General features: G+C 38.2%; 1 pseudogene; it reads right to left on the bottom strand.

Annotated features, from left to right (window-relative positions):
• LOC100959499 overlaps positions 1–9,671 on the bottom strand; it is a 17,991-nt pseudogene extending 8,320 nt beyond the window's left edge.
• Positions 9,672–14,162: the final 4,491 nt, after the last annotated feature.

The following is a 14,162-nucleotide window of genomic DNA, read 5'->3' as shown; positions in this document are numbered from 1 at the left end:
TATTTTATCCCTCTCTTCTTAGCTTACTGTCTCTCTTTCCTCCAAGCTTTCCTTCCAGATCACTCTTTTTGTATATTTTGAAGTTATCACCTGGTTCTTTGTCTCCTTCATTGTACATTGAGCTCTCCAGCAGCTGGAAATTTATCATATTGATTTATCATAGTGCCTGATTCTCCACAAACATTTTTTAAAGAGACTGTTTTATGATAAGCAGCAGTAGGTAGATTGATGGGATAGATAAACGTTTCATACATACTTAACCTGGAAATTATATAGATGACTTTAATGTGGTGTGGGCCACATTAAGAGAACTTCATAGGCTCTAAAACAAACAAAGAAAGCAAGCAAGTAAAAACAAATAAACAAAAAAAAAAGCATTCAAAATCATTCCTAAAACAGTACCCATAAAGAATTGGGTTGAGTGTAATGAAATTTTATTAAAGGGGACAATAAGAAAGCAATTGCATTGATTTGATTATAAGCAAGAGAGTATATGAATAAGAAGAACATCCATAGACAAACAAATAAATAAAAAGGAAAAATCCAAGAACAATATTGTCTCCTTGTCTCTTGGGAGAGGTGGGTGATGAAAGAGCTAAAGATGACCAGCTAACTAGGACGAGTAAAGCATCAAGCAATTGGGACAGTTTGGGAGGGAAACCAGGTCAATGTGCACATGTTCTGCTGTGACAATCACAGGATATTGTGTTTGAGTCGAGATCTTGGAAACAGATGGGAATATAAAACTGAAATCTTAGTAAGTAATTGAGCCTGGAGATTTCCATCTGAATGTTATGAATATAAGACAGTAAACTTTCCATGAGTGGCTTATTTTCTTATGAACTAAATGAAGAAAGACTAAAAGACCAAAATGGATACTTGGGAGGCCATTGTTACTATAGGTCAGACAGGAAAAAAGCCAACAAAGAAATTAATGATGATGATGTGATAGCTCTAATATCTGCCAGTTATTGAGCAATTATTCTGAACCAGGAGCTGCAATGAGAGCTTTGCATTAAATGTTCACAACACCATCTTTAGGTAAAGAGGTAAATTTGGTAGAATTTCACAAAATGAAAAAGCAATTTTCAGTTATCAAGATGTCACATTTAGGGGAAGGTCATAGTCAAATCTTACTAAGATTTAAAATGGGTTAAGAAAATTTCTAGGCGCTGGCTAAGGCGAGTACAGCAAATGAGAAAGCTTGCTGGGATCAGTGACTTTAGAAAGGCAGGTGGAAGGCCTTTCTTCTGTTCAATTAGAGAGCCAAAAATAGCCCAAGTGGGTAAAATGATGATTTTATACTAAAATAAACACGGTATTACTGTGACTGTTTAAGACATTAGACTGTTTAGATTATGCCAATAAACTTAACTCTTACACATGTAATTCTGTTCACTTAGTGGTGAATTTGACAGAATTGATAAATTGATAATATAGATTTTTCCAAAAAATAATAGTTCTAAAAGTAATAATTATCATTCATTCATTAAGACATAAAATAACCAAGGAGTTCTATTAGGCCGGTTACCAATAGCCTTTAGAGATAGATCTTATTACATGATATCATAGTTGACAAAATTGAGAACTGGATTATGTAAGTAATTAGCCCAGTTAGCTCATGAAAGGTACCAGAAACAGAGTACCAGACCTGCATGGTCCCTTAGCATGCCTACTCTGTTCTTACAATTCACATTGCCCCCTCCTTCAGTAGTGAATATTCACCTCTCTGCATCTAAATGTAGTCGGGGGGGAGGTATATGATTTAAACCAACAAAGGCATTGTGTCTAATTCCCACAAATATTAACAGTTTCGTTATTAATCTGAAGTGTTGGATAACTGGCCTCAAAATGTTTGGCAATTTGATAGTTTAAATTCCCAAAATGTTGTCCATGTTAAACAATTGGCAGAGAAGAACCTGATTAATACTGTTCTCCTTATAAAATTTCTACTTCCATAGAAAATAACAAGGAATGTCACAACTCTGAGCTGCGCTCTAGAATGATGGGATTATGTCAGGCTAAGATGTGAAGAATGAGAGGCCACCATTACAGTAAGCCCTGCGCTGACAGATGGATGGTTCTTATGTTTTTATAATAGCCACAGAATTTCCATCTGAGATCATTTTAATTTATAACACACATTATCTCTCTTGATCCACCTTTTCTCAAGGTATGTGATGCTGAGGTTTTGTTTTTATTATCCCACCCACATGTGGTTGGCCTACGCAAACACACACACACCCTGCCTGGGCTTTTTCCAACACAAATACAAGTGGAATTCACACTATGGGAAGAGGAGCTTAGTTAAAGGTTGATGCAAGGTTAATTAATGTTCAGACTCAAGCTTATATGGCACGGCCAAATGCGAGAAAATGACGATGGGAAACAGAGCACTGAGGAACTTAGAAGCAAACGTATTTTCTATTTTTTCACTCAAGAAATATAATTAATACTGTCCCCAAACACGTGCATAGGAAGCGGGGAAAGCACGTCATTTGAGGACAGTTGAGAGCCCCATAGGCTCTTAAGCAGTTTTACCTAAAAGTGCCACCAATCAATTTTACTAATGCAAGTAATCTCTCTCTCTTTCTCACTCTCCCTCTCTCTCTCTCTCACACACACACCCCTAATAAAAAGAAATAAATCATGTGTGAGTGAATAGTACTCAGTCAGGAATGTCACAGTGACTTATCAGTTTTACTTTTTTTTTGATAGAGTCTCACTTTATAGTCCTTGGTAGAGTGCTGTGACATCACAGCTCACAGCAACCTCAAACTCTTGGACTCAAGCGATCCCCTTGCCTCAGCCCTCAAGTAGCTGGGACTACTGGTGCCCACCACAACACCTAGCGATTTTTAGAGACGGGGTCTCGCTCTGGCTGGTCTCAAACCTGCGAGCCCAGGTAATCTACCCACCTTGCCAGTTTCACTTAAAAAAAAAATGACATATAGCAGGGCAGGGGGGCTCATGACTGTAATAGTAGCACATTAGGAATTAGGCTGGTGGATTGCTTGAGCTCAGGAATCTGAGAGCAGCCTAAGTAAGAATGAGACCCCATCTCTATTAAGAATGGAAAAAACTGGCTGGGCATTGTGGCAGGACCTGTAGTCCCATCTACTCTGGATGCTGAGACAAAAAGATGGTTTGAACCCAAGAGTTTGAGGTTGCTGTGAGATATGACACCATGGCACTGTACCCCCGGTGACAAAGTGAGACTCTCAAAAGAAAGAAAAATTAAAGATAAAAAAATAATAAAAGACAATACACAAAATGGTTAAGTATAAAAACTAACTGGAGAGAAACCACATAAAAGAAGGGTAAGTTTCACACGTAGAGTATAAATGGGGACATTCAGAACCAAGGGAAAGCCTGGGAGGGAGAGTCTGTGAAATTAGGGAAGAGCTGAGATGTGAGCAAATTGCACATATGCTCATGGATGTGAAAGATAATTAAAAAGGCTAAAAAGTTGTAGCTACAAAGTGGCCTGTTCAATTTGCAGGCTCGTTGAAATGTACCAAACAAATGAAAATAATCTTCTTTCCATTTTGCGATGCGGTTGTGTTGTATGTTTTGTTCAACAACACCTCCCCCACCTCTTCTTACCCTTCCCATGACATTAAAGTATAAAGCGTGCTTATTTATTTCTGAATTCTTTGCCGCCACCCCCCCACACAAGAATTTCATTTGGGGTATATGTGGATTTTGAGTCATTCTGGTTGAGGATAATTAGAAAAAGATGGATCTAGGAGATGGGAGGGAAAAGTCAGGAAAAACAGCAGGAGAAAAGATTTTGCCAATGTAGCCGCAGGAGAGATTTAAAAAAAAAAAAAAGTACTGTCAATCCTTTTCTTCCAAAAAGGCATTTCAGGCATTCATTTGTGAAGGGAATAATAGCACCAGGCCCCAGTGCTCTCCTGGAACAAGGTACTTACAACAGAAAGTTCAGGCCCGGCCTCCCTGCAAATGGCAGGAGAGAGAGATGGCAACCCCCTCTCCCTGTGGTCGGCTGAAAGTGTTACAGATGGTTTCATGCAACCTTGTTCCATCTAAGTATTCAAACTGCAACTTCTCTCTCATAGAATCAAAAGTCAAAGTTGTAATCAGAAAGACATTAAATATTTGGATGGATGATCTGACTCCAAGGAAGAGGAAGTGCTTCTGAGGGTCTCACACACAAACTATCTGCCACAGAACACAATTGATAATCATCACATTTCACCCACAGAAGGGAAGCAAGGAAGGTGAGTGGAAGGTAACTGTGGAGGATCTTTTTTGTGTGTCTTGACGTCATAGCTCACAGCAACCTCAACTCTAGAACTCAAGCAATCCTCTTGCTGCCGCCTCCCAAGTAGCTGGGACTACAAGAGCCTACCACAACGCTGGGTTAGTTTTTTCTATTTTTATTAGAGATCAGCTTTCACGTTTGTTCAGACTAGTCTAGAACTCCTGAGCTCAAGCAGTCCACTGGCCTCAGCCTCTCAGAGTGTTAGGATTACAGGTGTGAGCCATCACACCCAGCTAAATTAACTATAGAATATTACTGATTACCTATGTAAGATATATAAAATAATAATGTCTATACTTCTTGTATCTACTAAGGCATCTTTATAATTTTCTTTTTATGAGCAATACAAATTTTAAAAAATCCTTTATTAAAGAGGTTTAACCTGAAACCTCCCCATCATTCTTAGTCCCATAAGGCAAAGATCACACATTTGGGTGTCTTGCTGACAGCACAGCCACAGGGCCCCTAAGTAAAGGATGCCTTGTGAAGTGATAGAGGATGACTGGGGTTTTGAACATTTGAGAGCATGTGCTCAGTTTAAAAAAATTTCATTTTCTTAAACCACTTGGTAAGCCAAAAATATAGGTCTGCAGGCCACAGAGGGTTTTCTCAGTCTCTCAGTTTCAACCTCTCAATGTCTTAAGTCCCTTAACAGCAAATGTCCTGCCACAATGTCTTTGGGAACCATTGTTCAGTAGAAAAACATACTAAAATAAAAACATGAATAAACCCACACCCTAAAGTTAGTGTGTTCCTGTACTTGTGGCTTTCAAACTTCAATTTCTGATGTTGTATCTCTTTTGAAATTCTTTGTGCTGAGTTCTTTTTTCTGTATTTGATATGTGTCACTACTTCAAGAGGAAGTTTATAAGGATGATAGCTGCTTTCATGTGGCTTTATCAAAAACAAACATGCAAATACATTAACACACAAAACAGAAAAATCCGCAAATGTATACACATAGGCACATCCAGACACACAAGCATTCATGTACATAAGTCTGCAAATGCACATACAAATGCACACACACAAAACCCACATGCACAAACCCACCTCGACACACACGGAAACACAGAAACACAATTGGGACAGCCGCCAGACCTTCGAAAATGGACAAAGGGTCCTGTGGGAGAATATTTTAGGCTCTCCAGCAAGTGTGGACCAGAGTTGGTTCAATACAGATCAGTCTGCCCGGATATCACCTTTCACCTTGCTGTCCCGGCACAGATTCTCCACACCCCATGGGGGATCTTGCCTGCAGCTGACAAACAGAAGCTGTCGCTCTTGGGAGTCTTCTTTAAACTGAAATTTATGAGAAATTGATAATCTCATTTCCTCTGAGTTTTTACATATCACATTAGACATATGTCACCTTTTGTCTTGCTTGCCTGTCCACTCTGGGTATCATGCATGTTTTTATATAGAAGTCTCCTTCCAAAAATTGGATACACAGTTGTCTTTTCTTACTCTTGGCTGTGGTGACCTGAACATAGAAGTATTCATTTGCATGGTGTCATTTTATTAGTTCTGCAAATTATATAAATTTGACAACCTCTCCAAAACATTGAAATTTAACAGAACACGAGAGTTAAGTTTTAAGATTAGAATTTTAGCCACGCATCTTGATCAAAGATACTGATTTTAATAAACATCAGACAATACAGCTCATTGATATTGGAACACTCTGCAAAGGTGATCAACTTAACCTTGTCTTTTTTTTTCCTCCATCATATAGGCAGACTGTATCTGATCAGTAAAATTGTGATTAAATGATTAAAATTTTTGAAGTATCTTATAATAGTTCTTGTGGTATGCCGAATCCTAAGACAGCTTCCAAGAATTCTTCCCCCATCTATCCCCTTCCTTAATTATGGAAGGTGCCCAAGAATATGATGGATGACACTGTTGTGATTAGAACATGTTTGTTATATGACAAAATGGAACAGTTTGCATATGTAATTATGCTTCCAAATTGATTGGTTTAAGGTAATTGAAAGGAAATTATCTGTAGTGCCTAATCAGGCAAACTGTTTCAAAATAGGTCAGGAGGTCACAGACTGTCTCTACTGCTGGTCTTCAAGAAGAAAGACACCAGGACCCCAGAAATTTAAATGTATGAAGGAGAACATGAGCTTGGGAGAATATCATAAACCTCAGATGAGACTCCAGCCCCCAGGTGATGTGCTAATTTCAGCCTCGTGGGACAGTAAGCAGAGGACTCAGGTCATTTCCATATTCCTGATCCATAAAAATGGTGTGGCAATATAAATGTTTATACATATGGTCCTTTACCTTGTTATATTTGGGATAATTCATTATGTAGGAAATTAAAACTAATACAGATCTAATGTTGAGTTTTCAAACACAGTCAAAGCATAGCCACTGAAAAAATAATAGAAAAGTAAATGATTCTAAAATTAATCCATTTATATTCTTACTATATTAATAGACTAGTCCTTGCCATACACATAGCAGGGCCTGCCAAATCTTTTACAGTATATGTGATAGATTGAGTGCTAAAGGCTTCCCATTTTTCCACTATCTTGGTATCAGGCCCTGGGAAATTTGACTTCATATCTTCTCCCATCAAGAGACAGAACCAATTTGCTGTAATGGCCATGTGACATGCTTTGGGCCATGGACTACAGTGGAAGTGGTGGTGTGCCACTTTTAGGTCTTGGCCTCAGGAGGCCTTCACACCTCTGGCTGCTTGGGACTCTGCCCAGATCTGAGAAAAAGCCTTAGCTAGCTTCCTATAAGATAAGATACGTGAACAGAGCCTAGTCATTCTAACTATGCCAGGCAGTCTATTTTTAGCCAACCTGTCACCTGAAGATACACACTTGACCACTCTGAGTTAGGAGCAAATGAGCACGGCTACCTTAACAGACCTATTCGGCAAACCAATAGGTAAGTAAGAAACAATCAATTGGTGTTTCCTTTAAGCTATTTTGTTTTGGTGGAGTTTAGTGCTCAGCAATGTTGGTTATAACTAATACATAGTAAAATGTTTATGGTAAAAGGAAATATTATGATTGGGAGATACTTCATTTTGAATCCTTTTAATTTTGCACATATGTTATTGTGGAATGAGATACAGGTACAAAGAGTAATAATGCTCGTCCAACAGCAATCCCCAACTTTTTTTGCTTCAAGAATCAGTTTCATGAATTTTTCCCAGGATGGGGAATTTGGGGGGAGCGGTTTTGGGAAGATCTGAGTCATTACAGCTCTAGCTCTGATCATCAGGCACTAGATTTCCATCAAGAGCATGCGACATGGACCTTCACATGTACAGTCTTCACAACAGGGTTTATGCTCTTATGAGAACCAAATGCCACCTCCACTTACCTGACAGGAGGTGGAGCCCAGGTGAAAAAGTGAGTGACAGGGAGTAGCTGTAAATACAGATGGGGTTGTGCTCCTATACGGCCTGGACCAGGTATCAGTCCATGGCCTGGATATGGGGACCGCAGCTAAGGAACACTTCCTGGTACAACTGTGTCACATTCACTGTGTAATAAGATACTTTAAATATTAAATTTGGTATGTTTTCCAAACCCATTATTTTGTAGATGGGCAGGTAATTTATAGGTACAAAATATAAAATATCTGTCCTTACAAACTTCTAGCCACAAAGTCAATGACAGGGTTATTACCGGTTATGACAGCTCGTGAACAATCTGATTCTCAGATGTGTTCCATTACTCCTACATCCTTCACGTTGTTCTTCAGCCAGAGCATAGAGATATTTAGTCAGAAAATTCATGTTTTTAAGATACCTTATTTTATTTGTGGATTGCTTTGAGTGTTAATTTTTGTCATTGTTCTTTGGCCAAAGCTTTTCTTCATCTAACTTGGACTCACTGATCCTAGTTCTGTGCCCTAGGGTTCATTACCTCCTAGAGGTCATACAGATTTGATTTCTGTTGCATCCAGGCTATGAGAGTCTGTTATGGCTGCTTAATTAACTCATATACCAACTAATCTCATCATACTACCGACTTTGACTAAATGTTCCAATGTAGCAAATATTTAGTTACCCAGAGCCATGCCTTCCATAGGTACTTGACTCTAGGCACATACAAATGATATTTGGAGTAAATATTTGCCATAGCATGCCATGAACTACCTATATTCCCTTTACCACTGGAAAAAAAGGTTATTAATGCCTTTAAGTATAATCATATCAGAAATCTATCCCAGAAAATTTAGAACTAATTAAGAAAAAAAGTTATTCTTATTACCCTATTTCTGTAGGACCAGTCTGGCACCAAATTCTCTTCCATTTCAATCAAATAAGAGAAATATTATTATACACATACAAACTATACATATGTATGTATATTAATTATATAATGTTTTTACTAGAATTTGGCTTTGCACCTTGGGGGAGGAGGTTATGCAGTCGCTATAAGGCTATTGTCTTTGTATCTGATGCTAAAGTTTGACGTTCACAGGATAGGAATGGGATGCCTTGCTTGTCATGCAAAGAAACACACAGTCACACACACAAGGTCTAAGAGTCACAGAAACTCAAGTACGATCTTGGAAAAGATAGAGAAGCTGCAGACAGCTATTGTTTCATGCTACTAAGACTAGCCAGTGGATTGGCAATGGCCTTGGTGACCCACAACGTGGCCTCTGCTTTTCTTCCCTATTCCAAATATCCATACAGTCTCGTTGATGGCCCAAATTAAATCAAAACATACAGGAAAGGAAATTCTGCATTATGTAGTTCAAGATCAGTCTAGCCAAGTTGACACACTACAGAGCTTTCTCACAAGTATCAGGGCATTTTTATGACCTAGCCTTGGATGTCAAAATAAAAACTTGCAGCGTTTCATTGCCCTACCCTGTTTTTAATTCCATACTCTGTTCTTCACAATTCTACTTGTAATAAAAGAGCCCACATCTTATTAGAACAAATGTGAAATAATTCAAGGCCACATTTAAAAGGTCTACAGATTGTGTGTGTGTGTATGGGGGAGGGGGTTGTGTGTTTTCTGTGTGTGTGAGAAAGACTCAGAATGAGACCCTCTGGAGTGGTGTAGGAGAGGTGGTGAAATGCTGAAAATTGGAGAATTTAGGTGCATACAATAAGAGACACTTTTTTGTACTGCTTTTGCAACTTTTCTGTCAAGTTTTAAATTTTTGAAAGCAACATAAGAGGATGGAGGTAACCTCCTAAGGACTGGAAGATGTCTGTCCACTCGTGTTAAAAGCCTATACTTTACATTGTAACAAGGTCAAAGTAAATTGTCTGAAAATGAGAAGTATTAATGAGGAAAAACCTACCAGTAAGCACATACAGCTCGTCTTTCCGTATCGGAAAGCTTCCCGCACCAAATGACACCAGGTCGAGATCACAAAAGAGAATCATTCTGAATACATATTTCCTTCAAACCAGTAGATTAGTTTAGATATTCACATTAGCTGGTCATTACAATAATTTACTATATTTCTTTTATGTGGAAAAATGACAGGTCTGTGTAGCCATGTTTTCTAAACCTGAGGAGACAGGGCAAGACGTTTGAGTAAGCAGATGTTTTTTGTTCGCATGTAAAATTTGGATCTGTTAAAATTTTGTAATCCAGCATTTTATGTTTTCCAAATAGACTTGTTTCAGTGGTTTGACAAAAATTTGCTAATTTGCCAAGATAAATATTTTTCTGAGTGCCAAACGTTTCAATATTTCTGCGCCTGATTTCTTCTGTCACTCCATCAGTATCAGGGCCCCAAACTGTTTGCTATCCCGCTCCTCTGTCTCAGATGCTTCGGAATTACAGCTTTTTTTCCGGGGTTGAATGTGATCATTTCAATCATTTTTTCATTCCCCAAAGAGACTATCATTCTTTTATGAAATGCTTATTAGGGAAGACATCGAGAATTCAGAACAATTTTATATTCTGCTTATCTTCCAAGGGCCGTGAGATCAGGATCCAGATGTTCTGATTTAGCCAAGAGCAGGATTGTTCCCTGACAAAGAAAAATTGAGATTCCACATGCAGGAGACGGAAAGGAATGGAGGTGCTTGTGTCTGAATGGTAGTTCTACCAGCCCAGGCATTGGAATGTCCTTACAGAGGTAGAGACAAGAGGAAGCGTTAGGGGCTCTTTGAAGCTAATCATTGTAAATGCAGTAGAAAAATGAAAGAGTACATCACGAATTAAAATAAACTTAGAAGGGTCATCAGGACAAATATTAATAGGTTATCTTATTTCGTGTATTTGGAAAGCTTCAAGTCAGAGTGGTAGCAAAGAAAGATTGTAAGAGTGTCATTCTCCTTTCTCTGAGTCATCCCGGCTCTTCTCCTTCTGTGCTCATTTTCATGTTCCTAAGGCTCCCTCTTCCTGTTGCTGTGATGTTTCTTCCCCTAAACCAAATGAAATGCTATTTGAAAACATCCTTCTTTAATTTGTTTGTACTTTTCTTCTTCATTTCTCTAGGCTCCCAACTACCTTTATATTGAGAAAATAATCCCAAGAAGAAAAGTAATTCCAAGAAAATATTCAATGAAGAATTTGAACATTTAAGAAAAGCTATTATTAAATCATATACCACATTTTCCTGTTAAGTTCCTCCAGGAAGTCTTCTTTGCTCATTCCAGGACACAGATAAACAGTTCAACACACCATTCATGTTTATACCCAAATGCCTTTTCAGGAAGTTCACTCCATGTAGCACATTAGCCAATGCATGCTTTGATTCCAAGTAAATAGTTATAGAACAAAATGCTTCACTGACATTTCAAAATCTAGTACTGAAAATGGTGTGATGCTAATGGCTTGTAAGAAAAATAATTTGATAAATACTCATGCAAAAGTCCATTATTTTAAACACTATTTATAACTTTAAATATGAGACGTTTCCATCGTTGAATGAGACAGAGTAAAGGACAAAACAGACAATTTTTCTATTGGTGCAATTGTCAGCTTACTTGGAGACCTGCCAATCTCTGTAACAATGCTGAGTTTTGTATCCCTAATTAGGGTGGGTGCATATTTTGCCCTCTTGTGATTCCCAGACAAGGAATGGCCTTCAAATTTGAACCTTCCCACAGCTGAGAGGGTCATTACCCTGGAAGTTGACAACGCTGTCAAACATAATGCTGGGAAATAAAACTCAGCTGCTTCTGGGTTGAAATTTGTCTTTTAGTTTTACCTTTTCTTTCTTTCTTTCTTTCTTTCTTTCAAGAGTCCCACTCTGTCACCTGGGTAGAGTGCCATGGTGTCACAGCTTACAGCAACCTCAAATTCCTGGGTTCAAGTGATCCTCCTGCCTCATCCTCCCAAGTAGCTGGGACTACAGGCACCCACCACAACAAAGGTCCAGCTAGTTTTTCTATTTTGTAGTAGAGACGAGGTCTTGCTCTTGCTCTTGCTCAGGCTGGTTTCAAACCCCTAAACTCAAGCAATCCCACCACTTGGGCCTCCCAGAGTGCTAAGATTATAGGCAGGAGCCACTGTGCTCAGCCTCTGTGTTGAAAATTATCTTGGAACAGAGCTAATCTTTTTCAAAGCTCTCTGTACCAGATGGGGTAGACCTAGTGATATATGTTAGTGATGTTATTAATCATTCCTGGAAATAGATAAATGAATAGGATAGGCTTTAAAAACTTGCATGTCATCCTGAAATTAGTCTTAAACCTCTGCCAGTGAACAAGACATACTAGTTCAGAGTTTAAGAAGATTTCACGGATCATCGAGTTTACTTGTCATTAACTAGGAAACTCGGGTTCTATGGGAAACCTTCTGAACCTGTTTTCCTCATCTGATGAGGTTAATATTTAGCATAATATTTGCTTAATAAATTTCAATGGGTGCCTGTGGCTCACAGGGTTAGAGCGCCGGCCCCATGTACTGGAGGTGGCAGGTTCAAACCCAGCCCCATCCAAAAACTGCAAAAATAAATAAATAAATTTAAATAATTTTTGAGAGATTTGGGGGTCGGGGTATTTTTTTTTTAATCTATTCCTTCGACTTCTGGGGAGTCCATTAACTTTCAAACCATCAGTTTTATCATTGACCTGTAAGAGAAGAGTTGTTAGAAATTTCTCTCTTGTACTCTGTCTTTTTGTTCCTCTCACCTGTGCTTCTTAGTTGTGGCTTTGAGCTTCCAAGTAGTTTCTGCCTACTCTCATACGTCAGTGGGGTTATTTGAAAATGGTAGACGAACTCCATTATTATTCAAGATAGGTATTCTCAATTCTTTTCATTATTCAATTGATATTGTTTCTGCACAGTTTAACTGTACAGTCCTACCCTACAGGACAAAACTGAGTATGTGGATGACCCAATTTCTTCCTCCTCAATTTCTTCCAGCCATATACGTCACTAAGAATTTCTGAACATTGTATATCTATTTACATATGATTTATTAGACTTTTTACTTTACATTGCATTTTCAATCACCAAAAACCACAGTCATTTTCATGGAGGAAGCCACTGAAATTGTACTATAAAACTTCCTTGTCATAATCACACAAACCCAAGCATACCATTTATCAGGCTCTAAGCAAATATTGGTTTCTCTTGTAATTAAAATGACCTCTGGATCAACAGGATGAAATGTTTAAAACAGTTGATAAAATGTATAGCTATAAATATACATGTGCAATCACTCTATACAGTAAACTAAATTAAGCTTGCATCTGATGTCTTCCTTTAGTTAATGAACAGATGTCTTCTCTTGTCGCAAATTGGATGTGAAGGTGACCAGGTTGATCGTTAACCCACTAAAGAAACAACTCAACAAATGAAGGTGAGGGGCACTGATATAGTTTGTTGTGTATAGAAATTCAGTGTTTTCTAAGTAACAAAAATAGTAACTTCTTTTCTATTCTTCCTTTAATACTAATTCTACCTGGAGCATCAGCAGGTATCAATTTTCTTTTCTTTTCTTTTCTTTTTTTTTTTTTTTTGAGACAGGAGCCTCAAGCTGTCCCCTTGGGTAGAGTGCCATGGCATCACAGCTCACAGCAACCTCCAACCCCTGGGCTCAAGCGAGTCTCCTGCCTCCACCTCCCAAGTAGCTGGGACCATAGGCACCCACCACAGTGCCCGGCTATTTTTTGGTTGCAGCCGTCATTGTTGTTTGGCAGGCCTGGGCTGGATTCGAACCCGCCACCTTAGGTGTATGTGGCTGGTGCCTTAGTCACTTGAGCTACAGGTGCCGAGCCAGGTATCAATTTTCATTCTGTTTTTGCTTATGATAGTGTGGTGGAGTTCATATCTAAGCTCAAGATATATGCCAAAATATTAAAAACAAATGATAATAGTTTCTTAAAAATTGGAATATCAAATCTCCAATGTAACATACTTATATAATAAAACACTATGGAGCAGACTAGTATATATAATTTAAAATATAATTTTCAAAATAGCATTGCTAGGTAACCAAATTTGTCAGAAAAAATTGAAGCTTCATTTAAGTAAGCTTCATCTGTTCTGTATGATTAGTACATAGGAGATCAAGTATTATACACGTGAAATTAAACTTTGAAATTATAGGTTTGATAAAATAATTTTTTTGCTTTACATCTATTTAAATAAAGACATCCTAGATGAATCATACTCCTAGAAACTGAAAAGTAAACAGACCACACAATAAAAGATATATTTGTCTATCTTCTCTGCAAATAGCTGACACCATTTTCAAAATATATATATAAATAACAGAAGCCACTGTCAAGGATGTCTAATTGTCTCATTCTTCCCCTTATCAACATGGTTTTCCAATGTCCTCACTAGGAAGTTTAGTGTCATTCTCTGCTTTGTTGGTTTTGTCTGAGAGAAGAAGGATATTGAACAAATGTGCCTACTCTGTTTAATTGGTCCTTCTTCTAGATACAGCGTTTATTCACATAGTTATG

The sequence above is a fragment of the Otolemur garnettii genome, unplaced genomic scaffold, assembly GCF_000181295.1.
Source record: "Otolemur garnettii isolate 467f Iridium unplaced genomic scaffold, OtoGar3 scaffold00009, whole genome shotgun sequence".
NCBI classification, from domain to species: Eukaryota; Metazoa; Chordata; class Mammalia; order Primates; family Galagidae; genus Otolemur; species Otolemur garnettii.
This window is presented reverse-complemented; position numbering and strand designations above follow the sequence as displayed.